This window comes from Lepus europaeus, chromosome 23 (assembly GCF_033115175.1).
Source record: "Lepus europaeus isolate LE1 chromosome 23, mLepTim1.pri, whole genome shotgun sequence".
Lineage (NCBI taxonomy): Eukaryota > Metazoa > Chordata > Mammalia > Lagomorpha > Leporidae > Lepus > Lepus europaeus.
This window is the reverse complement of record NC_084849.1, coordinates 14133911-14150325: the sequence shown is the minus strand read 5'-3', so window position 1 is coordinate 14150325 and position 16415 is coordinate 14133911. Positions and strand designations below refer to the sequence as shown.

The following is a 16415-nucleotide window of genomic DNA, read 5'->3' as shown; positions in this document are numbered from 1 at the left end:
TGTGATTGACAAGCCCAGCGTGTGAATGTACGGCTGAGTGGCTAGCAGACGAAGAGGGTCCTCCCCGGAGGCTCCCAAAAAATGTAAAAGCGCGGGGTGGGGTGCTATGAACTTTGACCTCAGAGCCGCACAAACAACACTGACCGCACCCCAGGCGGGCCCCTGGGTAACTGAAGTTGCAAGGTCTTCCGCGTCTGAGGAAGCCCCGCCCCCTATGACCCGCCCACCGCCAGCTCCGCCAATCCTTGGGCTCCATCGACCGGTCGACTTTACAGGCACTTCCAATCAAGTACCTATATCCGGCCCCGGCCCTGCGCCCTGCGATCAGGGAAGGTCAGTAGAGGGCCTATCGGAGCCGAGCTGAGGGCGTGGTCGGGGGCCAGGGGGCGGGCGTACTGAGAGAGTGGGGCGGAGCGCGCTCTGCGCAGTCGGGTGCGATTGGCCACCCCTGGCAGGAGCCGCACCTCGGACAGCAGCGGCGGCGGCCGCGGGAGGGTCGGTGTGGCGCGGGGCGACCGGGTCCTGCGTGGAGAGTGGGACGCGAGGCGGAGAGTGTGGCCGGAGGCTGCGCGCGGCCGGATCCGGCGCTCCGCCACCTGACCCGGCGATTCGCAGGGGTCCAAGCCGCGGGAGAGCGACTCGGGAACAAGTGCGGAGAGGAAGCGGCGGCGGCGCCGGGCCCGGGCGGTGACAGCCGGGCTGAGGTGAGAGCCCCGGAGCGCGGGACAGGGCCAGCGCGAGCCCCGCGAGCCCGAGCGAGGGGCGTCCCGGGAGCGCATCTGACAGTGCGGACTGAGGAGAGACCGCGGTGGGAGCGGGACGGCGGCGCGAGGGCAGGGGACCGAGAGTGAGCGGGTCAGAGAGAGGGCAGGGGACCGGGTGTGCGGGTCTGAGTGAGGGCAGGGGACCCCGAGTGTGCGGGTCAGAGAGCGAGGGCAGGGGACCGGGTGTGCGGGTCTGAGTGTGCGGGTCAGAGAGAGGGCAGGGGACCGGGTGTGCGGGTCAGAGAGCGAGGGCAGGGGACCGAGAGTGAGCGGGTCAGAGTGAGGGCAGGGGACCGGGTGTGCGGGTCAGAGAGTGAGGGCAGGGGACCCCGAGTGTGCGGGTCAGAGAGAGAGGGCAGGGGACCCCGAGTGTGCGGGTCAGAGTGTGCAGGTCAGAGAGTGAGGGCAGGGGACCCCGAGTGTGCGGGTCAGAGAGCGAGGGCCGGGGACCGAGAGTGAGCGGGTCAGAGAGAGGGCAGGGGACCGGGTGTGCGGGTCTGAGTGAGGGCAGGGGACCCCGAGTGTGCGGGTCAGAGAGCGAGGGCAGGGGACCGGGTGTGCGGGTCTGAGTGTGCGGGTCAGAGAGAGGGCAGGGGACCGGGTGTGCGGGTCAGAGAGCGAGGGCAGGGGACCGAGAGTGAGCGGGTCAGAGAGTGAGGGCAGGGGACCGGGTGTGCGGGTCAGAGAGTGAGGGCAGGGGACCCCGAGTGTGCGGGTCAGAGAGAGAGGGCAGGGGACCCCGAGTGTGCGGGTCAGAGTGTGCAGGTCAGAGAGTGAGGGCAGGGGACCCCGAGTGTGCGGGTCAGAGAGCGAGGGCCGGGACCGAGAGTGAGCGGGTCAGAGAGTGAGGGCAGGGGACTGGGTGTGCGGGTTAGAGAGTGAGGGCAGGGGACCCCGAGTGTGCGGGTCAGAGAGTGAGGGCAGGGGACCCCGAGTGTGCGGGTCAGAGAGGGAGGGCAGGGGACCCCGAGTGTGCGGGTCAGAGAGTGAGGGCAGGGGACCAGGTGTGCGGGTCAGAGAGTGAGGGCAGGGGACCGGGTGTGCGGGTCAGAGAGTGAGGGCAGGGGACCCCGAGTGTGCGGGTCAGAGAGAGAGGGCAGGGGACCCCGAGTGTGCGGGTCAGAGAGTGAGGGCAGGGGACCCCGAGTGTGCGGGTCTGAGTGTGCGGGTCAGAGAGAGAGGGCAGGGGACCCCGAGTGTGCGGGTCAGAGAGTGAGGGCAGGGGACCGGGTGTGCGGGTCAGAGAGTGAGGGCTGGGGACCGAGAGTGAGCGGGTCAGAGAGTGAGGGCAGGGGACCGGGTGTGCGGGTCAGAGAGTGAGGGCAGGGGACTCCGAGTGTGCGGGTCAGAGTGTGCGGGTCAGAGAAAGAGGGCAGGGGACCCCAGAGTGTGCGGGTCAGAGAGAGAGGGCAGGGGACCACAGGTGCAGGTAGAGAGTGAGGGCAGGGGACCCCCGAGTGTGCAGGTACGAGAGAGAGAGGGCAGGAGACCGAGAGTGAGCGGGTCTGAGTGTGCGGGTCAGAGAGAGGGGAGGGGACCCAGAGTGTGCGGGTCAGAGAGTGAGGACAGGGGACCCCGAGAGTGCGGGTCAGAGAGTGAGGGCAGGGGACCCCGAGTGTGCGGGTCAGAGAGTGAGGGCAGGGAACCCTGAGTGTGCGGGTCTGAGAGTGAGGGCAGGGGAGCGAGAGTGTGCGGGTCAGAGAGTGAGGGCAGGGAACCCTGAGTGTGCGGGTCTGAGAGTGAGGGCAGGGGAGCGAGAGTGTGCGGGTCAGAGAGAGAGGGCAGGGAACCCTGAGTGTGCGGGTCAGAGAGTGAGGGCAGGGGACCACAGGTGCAGGTAGAGAGTGAGGGCAGGGGACCCCCGAGTGTGCAGGTAGGAGAGAGAGGGCAGGAGACCCCAGGTGCAGGTCAGAGAGAGAGGGGAGATGACCCCCAGAGGGCCCAGGACGGTGAGATGAGGGGTGGAGACCCCTGAGAATGGCCAGGACAGAGAGAGAGGGGAGCTGTCTCCGAAATTGTCCGGGACTCCGGGGTGAGGGGAGGGGACCCCGAGCGGGGCCGGGACAGCGACTGTGAAGAGAGTGGTCCACGAGGTCTCAGGGCAGCCCCTGTGGGCCGGGGACCCTGAGATGGGCTTGGGGAGTGCAGAAAGCGAGAGGTCCCGCCCGCTGCGCTGGAGAAGTGGTGGTGGGGAGCCAGGTCTGGGTCAGGGCGTCTGACCGGTGGGGTCTGAACCGGGGTACTGCGCACGCTCCAGGCTGGGGAACTCTGGGGCCGGGATGTGTACAGGTCCCTGGGGGAGACTGTTGGGCTGCAGGGGCCGGCAGAGGGACAGAAATCCCGGACAGATCGGGAGCGTAGCGCTGCCTGCCGGCCTCTGGCTCCTCCCCAGAGTTTGCTGTGGGAGCCTTCAAAGCGAGGGGCTTCTGAGCCCACCACGAGGCCCGGAAAGGGAAAGGATTCTCTGGGGAACGATGCTTGTTTTGATAGATGCTTGTCTTTTCCCCCGAACTCCTGTGTTTTGACGTTGAAATCAACGCTCAGCTCAGAAACTCTTAGATGCGGCAGGCGCTGGTGTCTGTGTCCCCCGCGCACGCTGAAAGCAACTGTCCCAGGCTGTTTCACTTCTCTGTTGGAGGACTTGGGAGGACAGACTGTTTGAAAAGGAGGTGTTGGCACCACTGGGCACAAGGCACTCTCCAGTTACATTTCCTAATTCCGGGGTGAGCTAAGGAGAGAGAGAAGCCTATGGAACCCAGACACCGTGCGTGCTGCTGGGAGGTGTGCTGCCCGTGGAAATGCTGAGACGAGTAGTGGGAAGCCATAGGGGCAGCCTCTTACCCTAAAGGCTGTGCGAATTAAAGCTGAAAACAGGCTCATGCTGCCTGGCCACCTACCCTGCCATGCGCAAGCCTCGCCAGGGTTACACCCAGCAGTTCTGTACCTGCCCCCATTCTCCATGTCTTCTCTCTTCTCTCTGATCAATTTCTTTTGGTTTCCATAATGATGGTTTCAGGAAAACAATGAGAAATGTAGTTACCACGTCACATCACAGTTATTTAAGTGTGTCCTTTGTTTCAGGGTTGGCGTCTCCTTAGAAATCTGGGTTGAGCAGTGGGTAGCTTCCACCCAGGGCAAGGAAGACATGCTGTGTTAATTTCCGACAAGACAGCACTGGGAGGCATAGGTAGAAGGGCCCCTGGAGCCCCTGGATGCTGAGGGTGACCATCTCCAGAGCAGGGCCTCTGTGCCGACTTTGTTTGTCCTTACCTGGTGCAGAGCGGGTCTCGCTTGGCTTCCGAGAGTGGGGAACTGCGGTTATGAAAATTCTGCCGACCGCTAGTCTTTCCCTAAGAAACAGGAGCTATGCAGATGAGAGAAACAACGCAAACACACACTGAAAATAGGAGCCACTGTAACTTAAGGTTTATTGAATATAATTTTTTTTACATCAGATATATTTTTCTAGGATGCTGGGTACAATTCAAATAAAAACAGAGCCAGTTAGCTCATGAGGTCACTTAAAAGGGGTGTATACTCAACACGGAGTACTTGTAATGTCTGAAGTGATGTGTGGCAGAATTGAGGCTCTCAGCCCCGGTACTTCTAGAAAGTCATAAAAATGTCTGAGCAGATAAGTTCTTTCACCAAAGTTGTTAGCTCATTTCTGACTAGTAACAAGTGATCATTTATTGAGATAAAACATTAACTCTGTTGCCTGGTGAGAAAAGAAAGTGCTGTGATAGTCCCCCTACATGATCACTAAAGCAATCATTTTAACTGCATTGTCTTATGGTATTGATTCAGAAACAATGAAAAGAAATTTGATGTGATAGAATTTTTACACGTAGGAGGACCTGTGATAACTTTATGTCTGGGGGAGGGACGAGGGGAGGAATTCTATAGGAATTTTTTTTTTCTTTTGCTTCAAAAACAAAAACTCACCATCCTGATGGGAAAGTATAAATATGTCAAATCATTCTATCTTTCTTCATTTAAACTGTTTACTTTCTATTAAAAAAATATAATTAAAAAGAGATTATGGTGATGGGGGCTTACATTCCCCTATGAATACCAACCTCAAAATGCAAATTCTTGGTTCTTAAGCTCCTCTCCATCCTAGGGTAGCAGGATGTAAGTGCTGCCCAGGAAGCACAATAACCCATTTTACACTTTCTTTACCACTTGCGTCTTATACAGTCACACCATTGTAATCTCAGAGACTCCCTGGGTGTCTAATTCGGTGTAATGTTTAAGCCAACCTGAATGAATGTCCTCATTGCTGGCCAGTATTCCTATGTGCTGCTCTCAGCGTTGTAGGAGAATGCATGGACACTAACTATAGGTACTTTTTCTCAATAGTCTTAGTTAAAAGCCTCTTTCCTTTGTAATCTGTTTCTCCAATCTTCATTTCTTCTCATCCCTAAAAGTGACGACAGACATAAAGTAGAGAGCGAGAGAAAGAAAGGATCTCACCTCCAAGTGTTTTCTGAGTCTCCTAAGAGACTCCTTTCCCGTTTGTCTTCAATGAAAGATTTCTGTCGATCAGAATAGGGAGTTTTGGAATTAGTATTTTTGGAATTGCCAGATATTATACAATTGCATTTCAGCATAGAGAGTTTAATTGGTTGCTTTATTATTTGTGAGACTATATTAAAAGTTACTGTTTCTTAGACTCAGTAAAAGAAACATAAGTGATATTTTTTCTATAATTATATGTTAGTTATAGTCTATTTCAGTGTATAGGCCAAAGTGTGATCTAACTCATTGTCAAGCTACAGGCCCCAAATTTAAAAGAAAAAAAAAAAAACTATTTTGAGTTTTTATTACTAGTAGAAATTAAATTGATACACATTATTGTTTGAGAGGTATATTGTGAAAGTTAGCTGAATATTTTGTAAATCAACCTAATGGACAGAAGTCCAACTTGAAATTTGTTAGAGATATTGAAGTATATTTAAAATATGTTAAAGTTATTTCTATTTTGAAAGTTGAAGGGCTAATTCCTTGGCAACAAAATGACTTACACCACTCTTACCATTGCCAGCTATCTCTCATATACCTTTTACATCCCAGGAGCAAGAAAGAGATGGCTTGGAATAAAAGTTGTACAGCTAGCAAAACTTATTCCTATTAAATAAGAAAGTATAACCTGTGTGGCTTTAGCTTCAAAAAATGGGACTTTACATGCTGGGCCCTTTGGCTTTACCTATGGCCTCAATGAAATGATGAGTAGCAAAATCACCCCACATTTTTTATGTTTGATGTTAATATTATAGTTAATTATAGAAATACTTACTGGAAGAGTTCTATTTTACTTTCCTCTGTTTTGTTTTAAGTACAAGAGATTTATTCTGGCTGATGGTGCTGGAGGTCCAAGAGCGAGGGGCTGGGGCTGGCGATGGCCTTCTTGCTGTAGAGTCCCAAGGCAGCTCAAAGCATTGTGTAGTAAGAGGCAGGACTCCTACTGGGTTTTTAAATTACTTATTTATTTATTTGAGAAAGAGAAAGAGTTCCAATCCACTGGCTCACTCCCCAAATGCCTTCCAGGCCAAAGCCAGGAGTTGGGAATTCAATCCAGGTCTCCCAGGTGGGTGGCAGAAACCCAACTGTGTGAGCCATCACTGCTGTCTCCCAGGGTCTGCATTAACAGGAGGCTGGAGTCAGGAGCCAGGACTCGGTATCAATCTCAGATACTCCAAAAACGTATGCAAGCGTGTTAAGTGGTATCTTAACCTCTAAACCAAATGCTTGACCCCTCTTGCACTTTTTTTGAGGGACAATGAGAGAATCTTTTCTTATCAGATCAAACTGGGATTCCATTCAGTAAATATTTATTTTTATATGTTCAACTTTCTGTCTTATGACACTACCTTTTTTTTTTTTTTTTTTTTTGGACAGGCAGAGTGGACAGAGAGAGAGAGAGAGAGAGAAAGAAAGGTCTTCCTTTGCTGTTGGTTCACCCTCCAATGGCCGCCGCGGCTGGCGCACTGCAGCCAGCGCACCGCGCTGATCCAAAGCCAGGAGCCAAGTGCTTCTCCTGGTCTCCCATGTGGGTGCAGGGCCCAAGCACTTGGGCCATCCTCCACTGCCCTCCCAGGCCTTAGCAGAGAGCTGGCCTGAAAGAGGGGCAACCGGGACAGAATCCGGTGCCCCGACCGGGACTAGAACCCGGTGTGCCGGTGCCGCTAGGTGGAGGATTAGCCTGTTGAGCCACGGCGCCTGCCATGACACTACCTTATATCCATTAGGGCTTATGACAGTTCAAATACTTTTTTAAAAAAAATATGTATTTATTTATTTGAAAGGCAGATTTAGAGAGAGAGAGGTAGAGAGAGAGAGAGAGAGACCTTCTGTCCACTGGTTTACTCCCCAAGCACCCATATGGGAGGCTGGGAGGAAGCTCCTAGCTCTTGGCTTTGTATCAGCCTGGCTCCAGCCATTTGTGGAGTGAACCAGCATGGATGGAAGACCTCTCTCTCTCTCTGTCTGTAGTTCTACCTCTCAAATAAATAAATAAAAGCTTTAAAAAGTAATAATAATCTAATTAGTCTTGTCAGTAGACACACTAAGCAGAATGATGGTTTGTGACCAGTTTCTCATTCTGTGGGTGAATATCAGCCTTTACCCTGAAGGGTATGTATGTTCATACAGAAATATTTTTTAAAGCTGCATGAACATGGTTTTAAAATGATCTAGGTCAAGATTTTGTACCAAAGATATGAAATTATAGTGATGTATTTCATGTCCCTGTATACCTCTTCTGTCTCCTGTGTCGGATTCTCTTCTGAAATTGTATCCCAGCTCCCTGTTTGCATGAGCTTGTCATTTACCACTGGGCAGAGGTGGGTCTTGTTCATCTTTGTATCCCCCATCCCAAACACAGCACCAGACATCTTGAAAGATGCTCAGTAAAAGTGAGTTGAGTGAGTGAATTAATGATCAGCAAATGACATTCCCTTTGTGTCCCCACTTTTTTTTGCTATCCTCACTGAGGACTTTGAGTACATGAAATGGTGTTAAAAGAGACAGTGTTTCCAAATGGAACAGAAGAATAAGTGTTAGCATTATTCCTCTGCCACATGAAAACAGCCCGACACTGTGGAAGGAGACAGGGCCTTGGACTCAGGGAGGCCTCTGTTCCTGTTTTGGCTTTGTCCCTGTGTCAGCCCTCTGACCTGGGAAGATTACTTAAGTTTGAACACTCCCAATTCTCTCATCTGGGAAATAAGGGTATTTATCTCTCGGGATTCTTGGAGGAACCAAATAAAGGGATTTATGTAAGTGATAAACACATAGGCAGTGCTTAATAAATGGAAGCTGTTCCTTATTTTAATCACTTGGGATAAATTTTATTACTATTTTTGCTCTACTCCCTAATCGTTTGCTGAATCTCACGGCTCCTGGCTCCAAAAAGAATAATTAATAGATTGACACATAGGGAAAGTGAGACTCGAGGTGACTTCCTAGGGTCACACAATGACAAACGTGACCACGGTGACCTAGTTCGGGCTTCTCTGTGTACCTTCCACTGCATAGCACTCAGTGCTCCCAGGAGGACTGAACGCAGGCCTGCCTGAGGGGCTGGGGAAGGCCCGCAGTGACAAGTCTCCCGTCTCCTTGTCTTCCTGACCCTCCTGGGTGCGGTTGTGCTCCTGTTCTCCCTGAAGCACAGCTCGGATTCTGTCGCTCGCATGTTCAAAACCTTAAATAATTCCCCATATCTACACTGCTTTTCCACCTCCCAGTCTTTGTTCCTGCCCTTTCTTTTGGCTAGAATGCCTTCTTTTCCTCATTTTCCAGATCTACCTCTAAAGCAAAGCCATGTTTCTTTGTTTAATTCTTATTTATTTGAAAGGCAGAGAGACAAAGACACAGAGAGAAAGACAGAGAGAGAGAGAGAAATCTTTCATCTTCCGGCTTACTCCCTCAATACCCACAACAGCCAGGTGTAGGCCAGACTGAAGCCAAGGGCCTAGAACTCAGTCTGGGTCTCCTGCATGGATGGCGAGGGCCGCAGACTTGAGTCACCACCTGTTGTCTCCCAGGGCGTGTATTAAGAAACTGGAGTCAGTAGCAGAGTCAGGATTGAATCTCAATGCTCCAGTGTGCAATGGAGGCGTCCCAAGCTCCCCTTAACAGCGAGGTCAGACACCCACCCCTAATGCCATCTGTGGTGAGGCCTTCTCCGATCATCTGCCTTAGTACTCTCTCCTTTAAATCCCCTCCGTACCTTATACTTTTCCATTTGATTTATTCATTTCATTTACATGAGAAACAGAAAGAAAGAATGCTCCTATCCACTGGTTCACTCCCCACATGCCTGGGACTGGGCCAGCCTGAAGCTAGAAGCCAGCAACTCAATTCAGGTCGCCCCTCATGGGCACCAGGGACCCAACGACTTGAACATCAACTGCTGCCTCCGAGGGTCTGCATTAACAGGAAGCTGGGTTGGAGCTGGAGTTGGAACTTGAACCCTGGCACTCTGATAGGGAATCCAAGAGTCCCAGGTTTCATCTTAACTGCTGGGTCAAATGCACAACCTCTGTACTTTCTCTTTGTACATCATATTGTTTATGACGCTGCATTATAGTGTTTATACTTAGCTTTCCTGGATGTTCATCTTCTTCATCTTTAAAAAGACAATGTCTTACTAACTAGGTGTCATCACCAGGTGTCTCATAACTATTATCTTAACTGTTGAATTGCAATAAGTTTTTTTTTTAATTTTTTTTTTTTTTTTTTTTGACAGGCAGAATGGACAGTGAGAGAGAGAGACACAGAGAAAGGTCTTCCTTTGCCATTGGTTCACCCTCCAATGGCCGCCAACGGCTAGTGCACTGTGCTGATCCAAAGCCAGGAGCCAGGTGCTTCTCCAGGTCTCCCATGCAGGTGCAGGGCCCAAGGACTTGGGCCATCCTCCACTGCCTTCCCGGGCCATAGCAGAGAGCTGGACTGGAAGAGGAGCAACCGGGACAGAATCCGGCGCCCCGACCGGGACTACAACACCGTGTGCTGGCGCCGCAAGGCGGAGGATTAGCCTATTGAGCCGCAGTGCCGGCCAAATTGCATTAAGTTTAAATATATATTTCAAGTTCAAAATAATATTAAATTTGGGCCGGCGCCGTGGCTTAGCAGGCTAATCCTCCACCTTGCGGCACCAGCACACCGGGTTCTAGTCCCGGTTGGGGCACCGGATTCTATCCCGGTTGCCCCTCTTCCAGGCCAGCTCTCTGCTATGGCCCGGGAGTGCAGTGGAGGATGGCCCAAGTGCTTGGGCCCTGCACCCCATGGGAGACCAGGAGAAGCACCTGGCTCCTGGCTTCGGATCAGCAAGATGTGCCGGCCGCAGCGGCCATTGGAGGGTGAACCAACGGCAAAAAGGAAGACCTTTCTCTCTATCTCTCTCTCTCTCACTATCCACTCTGCCTGTCAAAAAAGAAAATAATAATAATAATATTAAATTTGTCTATATAGGTAACTATAACAGGGATAACTCTCAAGGAACAATTTGCCTCAGAGTCTGACAGTTGGTAAATTTGATGCCAGTAAGAGCAAACATATGAGAACTTGTATGTTCATTTTTTTATTTTTAAAAAAATTTTTTTTATTCATTTGAAAGAGTTACAGAGAGGCAGAAGCAGAGAGAGGGATCTCCCACCCACTGGTTCACTCCCCAAATAGCCTCAACAGCTGGAGCTGGGCCAATCCAAAGCCAAGAGCCAGAAGCTTCTTCCTGGTCTCCCACATGGTTGCAGGGGCCCAAGCACTTGGGCCATTTTCTACTGCTTTCTCAGGCCATAGAAGAGAGCTGAATCGGAAGTGGACCAGGGGCCGGCTCTGTGGCATAGCAGGTGGAGTCACTGCCTGCAGTGCTGGCATCCCATATGGGTGCCAGTTCTAGTCCTAGCTGTTCCACTTCCAATCCAGCTCTCTGCTAATGTGCCTGGGGAAGCAGTAGAAGATGGCTCAAGTCCTTGGGCCCTTGCACCTGCATGGGAGACCAAGAGGAAGCTCCAGGCTTCTGGCTTCGAATCCATTTGGGGAGTGAAACAGCAGATGGAAGACGCCCCCTCCCCCACCGGCCCGCCTCTCTGTAACTTGGCCTTTCAAATAAAATAAGTAAATCTTTAAAAAAAAAAAAAAAGTGGAGCAGCTGGGACTTGAACCAGCACTGCAGGTGGCGACTACCTGCTACACCACAGCACTGGCCCCTGTATGTTCACTTTTAACATTGATAATATTCCTGTAGGTGGCCTTTGACCCTGACTGTTTGGAATTTGTTACTTTATTTCCTCGGGTGGCAGTTTTATCTGATGGGTTTTAACTTCAGATCTTTGAAAGTTTACTTTCCTTTCTCTAGGCATTAGCAACAAATTAAATAAGATCTGCAGTCATTTGCAACTGAAGCTGTTTGTTTACTTGTTGGCCTTGGGAAGTCCTCCAGTTTGTTAAACAAAAGAATCTTTAGGAAGTTAAGTATAGCTTAGAAAAGCAGAGTTTATCTGTACATTTCACTCCCTGGGTTTTATGTCTTTCCTAAGCAGCCCTGAATTTACTAGATTTTTGTTGTTGAATACAGACTGCCAGTTTACATCCTGGCTGCTCCACTTCCAATTCAGCTTTATGCAAAGGTTCCTTAGAAGGTGGCAGGTGATGGCCCAAGTTCCTGGGTCCCTGCTCCCACGTTGGAGACCAGGATGGAATGTCTGGCTTTGGCCTGGCCAGCCTTAGCTGTTGCAGCTATCTGGGGAGTGAACCAGTAGATAGATGATCTTTCTCTGTCATTCTCCCTTTCAAGTAAAGAAATTTTAAAAAATAAAAAAGCAAAAACAAACAAACAAACAAAAAAAAACCACCACTACATACATTGCAAGATGATCATGTCTCAATTGGCTAAAGCCTAAGAAAACCATCCATTGTAACAAAATCTAGTGAAAGCTTTCTGACATGGCTCTTAGGTATTAAAGACTACCAAGACCAAAATAATAATAAAATTCAGCACAGGAACACGATCTATTTCAAAACATTTCATTTGCTTTTCTTAGTTGCTGCTATTGACCCTGAAAATCGGTCAAATCGAGCTTCTGATGTTAATTTGGGGTTGTTATCAGTTTTCTGCATGTACAAGTAATTGAGTTTGAACTGTGTTTTAAGCCTGCATTAAAAGAACTTAGTCACTGGTGACTCATGGTGAGAAGTTCTTCCTTGCCCCTGCTGAAACTCCAACAAGGCCTCTCTGAAATGCTGAAATCCCGAGGAAACCTACTTTTGTGTAACAGACTCTGGAAAAATTCTTCTAGGTTCGAAGTGGTACATTTACCATGAATGCTCCTTAGTAGTGAGCACTAACTAGAGCGGACTTTCCGAACTTCAATACAAATTTCTTGAGTCTGTACCTTTATGGAAATCTTTTCATTCATGAAATTCTCAGAATTCTAGATCATTTATGAATGACCACCGGGACTCTATTTTGTTCCTGATTGTCTTCCTAATGCTTAGACAAGTCAGTTCATAAGTGTTTGTTGAGTGAAGTCACATTCTTAATAATAACACATCTTAGAAAAATAATGAAAGTCTGTTGAGACACATTTTTTTCTAGCCCTTTTGAGTGAGGTGATCATCAATTCACAGTCAACCTAGTTTGGGAAGTACTCTGTTTTAGCCCAAGGTACTTCTGTGCTAATAATTCATTGGTTGTGCCAATCTTAAATCTCCTTAGTGGGTCACTTACAAAAGGAAGGGCCAATCGGCACCACCCATAGGCACTTGCACCTGTGGGAACCAATGGGGGTTGTAACAGGAAGTAACTGCAGCTTGCAGTACTGATAGTAATGAGCGCACCAGGCCCTGCCGTGTGCATCTGCAGTTCCTTGTTAGGATTACACAAGGTTTCTGCAAGATGTTTCTTATACATAAGCCGAAGAGAGAAGTCACTTTAAACTTGAAAATTATAATGTGAATGGTTTTTTGAGTTTTCTTCCTCATCAAGGAGTTGGTGAGTTGTCCACTTTTAAGTACATTCTTTCTTTTCCTTCTAATGTTGTGTCTCCTGAAACCTTACTTTAGCACGCAGGGAAGGGGGTGGAAGGTGTGTCAGTGTAAAATAATTAAAAGTTAAGCTGATGTTTTTGCCAATAACAGCCAGCTCTGATATTTACATGATCCTATAATGGTAAGCACTGGCAGGATGTCATAGTTTTTATGTAAAATGTCTTTAGCTTGAACAAGTTTAAATTTTTCGGAGGGACTGGGGAAGCAGTTGGGGGAAAATGTTTAGAAACTTCCTTCCAGAATGTTAGAATGGAAGCTGTATAAAATCCAGTGGAGGTGAACTGTCTGACCAGGAAGTACTCTCTTTAAGCCTCGCTTATAAAATGAAGTGTCTGTAATAACTTCCTGTCTCGGGTCGAAGGTGCTGGTAGACTGGTGGTGTTCTTACAACTTAAGTTGAGGTCAGTTTTTATTTTTCCTGTGAATAAGAGGCAGCTTCTTAAAGAAAGTCATATCTAGAGCATTCTTATTGGTTGCTAGAGCTAAATGAAGAATTTTTAAAGTCCTTAGTATGTTGGACTGGAAATACGAGATGGACACGCATTTGAGACGATCTGCTATGAGTAAGCTTATTTCGTGTTTCATTTTACATTGCCTGTTTCCTTATAAATATGGTTTGTACCTTCACATTGTTCAGCAGTAATTTAAACTTTCTGTTGAATTTCATGTGAGTATTTATGATCTTAGTTCAAAGTTCTCCTGGGAGTCATCAGCCTCAAATGTCATTGGCTTCATATGCTCTATTTATTTTAATCTGCAGTGTGATATTCTACAAATAAGTGTTAGTGGCAATCTGAAAAAATATTCTTTTCCATTCTTCTGGATACATAAGGTACATGCTGAGCTACAAATAAAATACTAAAATCTTTTCAGAAGGGTGTTTTAAACAAAATATTTAAATATTCTAAGGGCCATCATGATTAAATGGATTCAGTTTATGTTAATAACTGATATTCTTACCTTAAAATTATATTTCAAAATTAAGCTACTCAGTGATTCTACTCATGTTAGAGGTCTTTAAAAATAGTCATACTACTTCCTATTTTTCTTCTTTCACAGAAAGAGAAAATAGGAAAGCAGTTTCTAGCATGTTACATCAGAATTAGAGACAGTGTGATCAGTTTGGTCACACTTACTTTGTTTTGTACTTTTTTTCTATCATTTTAGTACATAGGGTTCTTTCAAAAGTAACATGTCTTAGCCATGAGGTAATTAACAATTAATATCCTCTAGTCCATAAAATGAGATTAGATGAAGCAGGAAATGAGATAATTTTTATTTGACATACTATAGTGTTTAAATTAAAAAAAAATACGAGTTAATTTTATAAATGGGGAGAGGTGTCTTAATGCTGTCTTTAACAATTTCACCAAGTTCTTCTAGCAAAGTTTAAATGAAATATGTAGACTAATATGTAACCCTGACATCTCAGCAACTACTATTTCACATGTTAAATGTGGAGTTAAGTTCTGAAATTGTACGTGGGGCACATTTGCATCCAGGAAGCTTTGCAGTAGATAATACTGACTTGGGGGTGGGAAGACACTCTATTCTTTCTAAGGCATAAAAACCAAATTAAAAATTTCAAATAATGTTTGAAATGTGATACCATAGAGCATGTGCTTTATTCCTTAAGGTTTATGAATGTTAAAGATTTAAAATTACAAAGTCTGTATTTTCAGCTGTCATGCACAGGGCTTACATGATGAACTGAATATTATCAGTCCAGAAGTATCCCAGCCATAGCTTGCGGGGGGTGGGGCAGAGGAAGTGGGTAGTGCTTTACTGTGACAGATTATTGCAGATTACATGGCTGCCTGCCAAAGCACCGCTGGTTGAAGGGAAATGTGGAAGTTACTAACTGTATCCTATCAATTTGTGCATACTTATTTAACCATTTATGGCTGCCTGTTGGTTACATATACAGATGGAATCTTTAAACTCTCAAGTTAGCTGACACGTGCTTAATCTTCTACTCTCTGGTTTACGGTGGTCATCTTATCTCTGTTCTGCAAAGACCACACTGGCTGCTCTGTAGTCGGCCACATGTTGGCAGAGAGAAGGTGGGGGAGGGGATGCAGAACTTAAAACCTCAAATGCCGTATTTACTGAGGAGATAAAAATGTAAGGATGCCCCAACACTCTTGGGCAATGTATATAGATTACTAATAAAAATAACCATCTGCTGTGAAGGAGTTGTAGTTCTAGATTGTTCTCCTTTGGCTTGGCATTGAGCATCTTCAGCTCCAACATAAAAGGAAGCTTCGTGGAGGAAATGTGGCGGGTCTGCCCAGATGCATAAGGAGGGAGTTACACTGAAGAGTTATTTTTAGAAGTCTCTTCTTAGGAATGTATCTTATGTACTGAGAAATGTCTTTAAAAGCTTAGTTTCACTGGTGAGAGTTACACAAGTTGCTCGGTCACTGGAATAGTCTAAGAAAATATCTTTTTCAAGCATTTTGATGTCACCAACCAGGCCAGCTCATCTTAAGCTGGCTGATCTAAGGAGTAGCTGTTTTTTTTTTTTTTTTAATGTTACCAAATTTGGAAGATAGGAAGATCCTGTCAATACCATCAAATAGCATATGTTCTGAAAGAAGGAGCAGTTAAACTCCCAATTCATCGCCGTGTCCCAGTGTCCCTCAGGAACAGAGTGCACTGGTTTTGGTTCAAGGAAAGGTTAGATGTCAGGGAAGGAGTCGGCATCCTTGGCACAGTTCTTAAAGCTGACGCCCCTCCCTAGTTCTTTCTTGGACACGGTGAGTGGCATGTCCAGCTTCTTTATAATTCTCACGTTTGACTTTGGTAACATGTTTGGAATTGATAGTCCAAGGATACTTCAGAAAGTCTGTGGGAAAATGGAATTAAAAGACAAGTTTCTTGTGGCTCAAAAAAAATTTTTTTAAAGATATATTTTACCTATTTGAAAGACAGAGTTACAGAGAAAGGTAGAGACAGAGAGAGACAGAGAGGTCTTCCATCCACTGGCTCACTCCTCAAATGGCAGCAATGTCTGGAGCTGAGCCAATCCAAAGCCAGAAGCCAGGAGCTTCATCTGGGTCTCCCATGCAGGTGCAGGGCCCCAAGAGCTTGGGCCATCTTCCACTGCTTTCCCAGGCTGTAACAGAGAGCTATATCAGAAGTGGAGCAGCCGCAACTTGAATCGGTGCCCATATGGGTTGCTGGCCCTGTAGGCTAGGACTTTAACCCACTGTGCCAGAGTCCCGGCACAAGTGCAAAAAATTTTGACATTCATCCGTAGTTTTGTCATACTACACATTTTCCATAAACATTTTGAAGACGCTTATATAATCTAATGTGTATTTTGATTCTCAATCAATGGTTCCTCCAGAAAATGGGTATTGGAAGAGATAACACATGATATAATGTTTAGATAATAAAAGCAGTGTTGTTAAATTGTAAGTGCTTAAAGAGCATCATGGGAGCACATGAGTAGAATTCATTGATCTTATTTATGCCACTCTCTTACCACACTATGTCCTACCTAATCTTTTTTTTTTTTTTTGACAGGCAGAGTGGATAGTGAGAGAGAAACAGAGAGAAAGGTCTTCCTTTTTGCCATTGGTTCACCCTCCA

The 16415-nt window shown here is 47.3% G+C and overlaps 1 protein-coding gene across 4 annotated transcripts in view; it reads left to right on the top strand.

Moving 5' to 3' along the window:
- The first annotated feature begins 484 nt into the window (after positions 1-484).
- TAOK3 (TAO kinase 3) overlaps positions 485-16415 on the top strand; it is a 197198-nt gene continuing 181267 nt past the window's right edge. For 2 of the 4 annotated variants that reach the window (XM_062181919.1, XM_062181915.1), the window contains exon 1: positions 485-704. The gene's annotated coding sequence lies outside the window, so the exon portion shown is untranslated. Of the gene's footprint in view, positions 705-12719; positions 12763-13364; positions 13382-16415 lie in introns of those variants that run through there. The other 2 variants (XM_062181916.1, XM_062181917.1) reach the window with 2 other exon arrangements.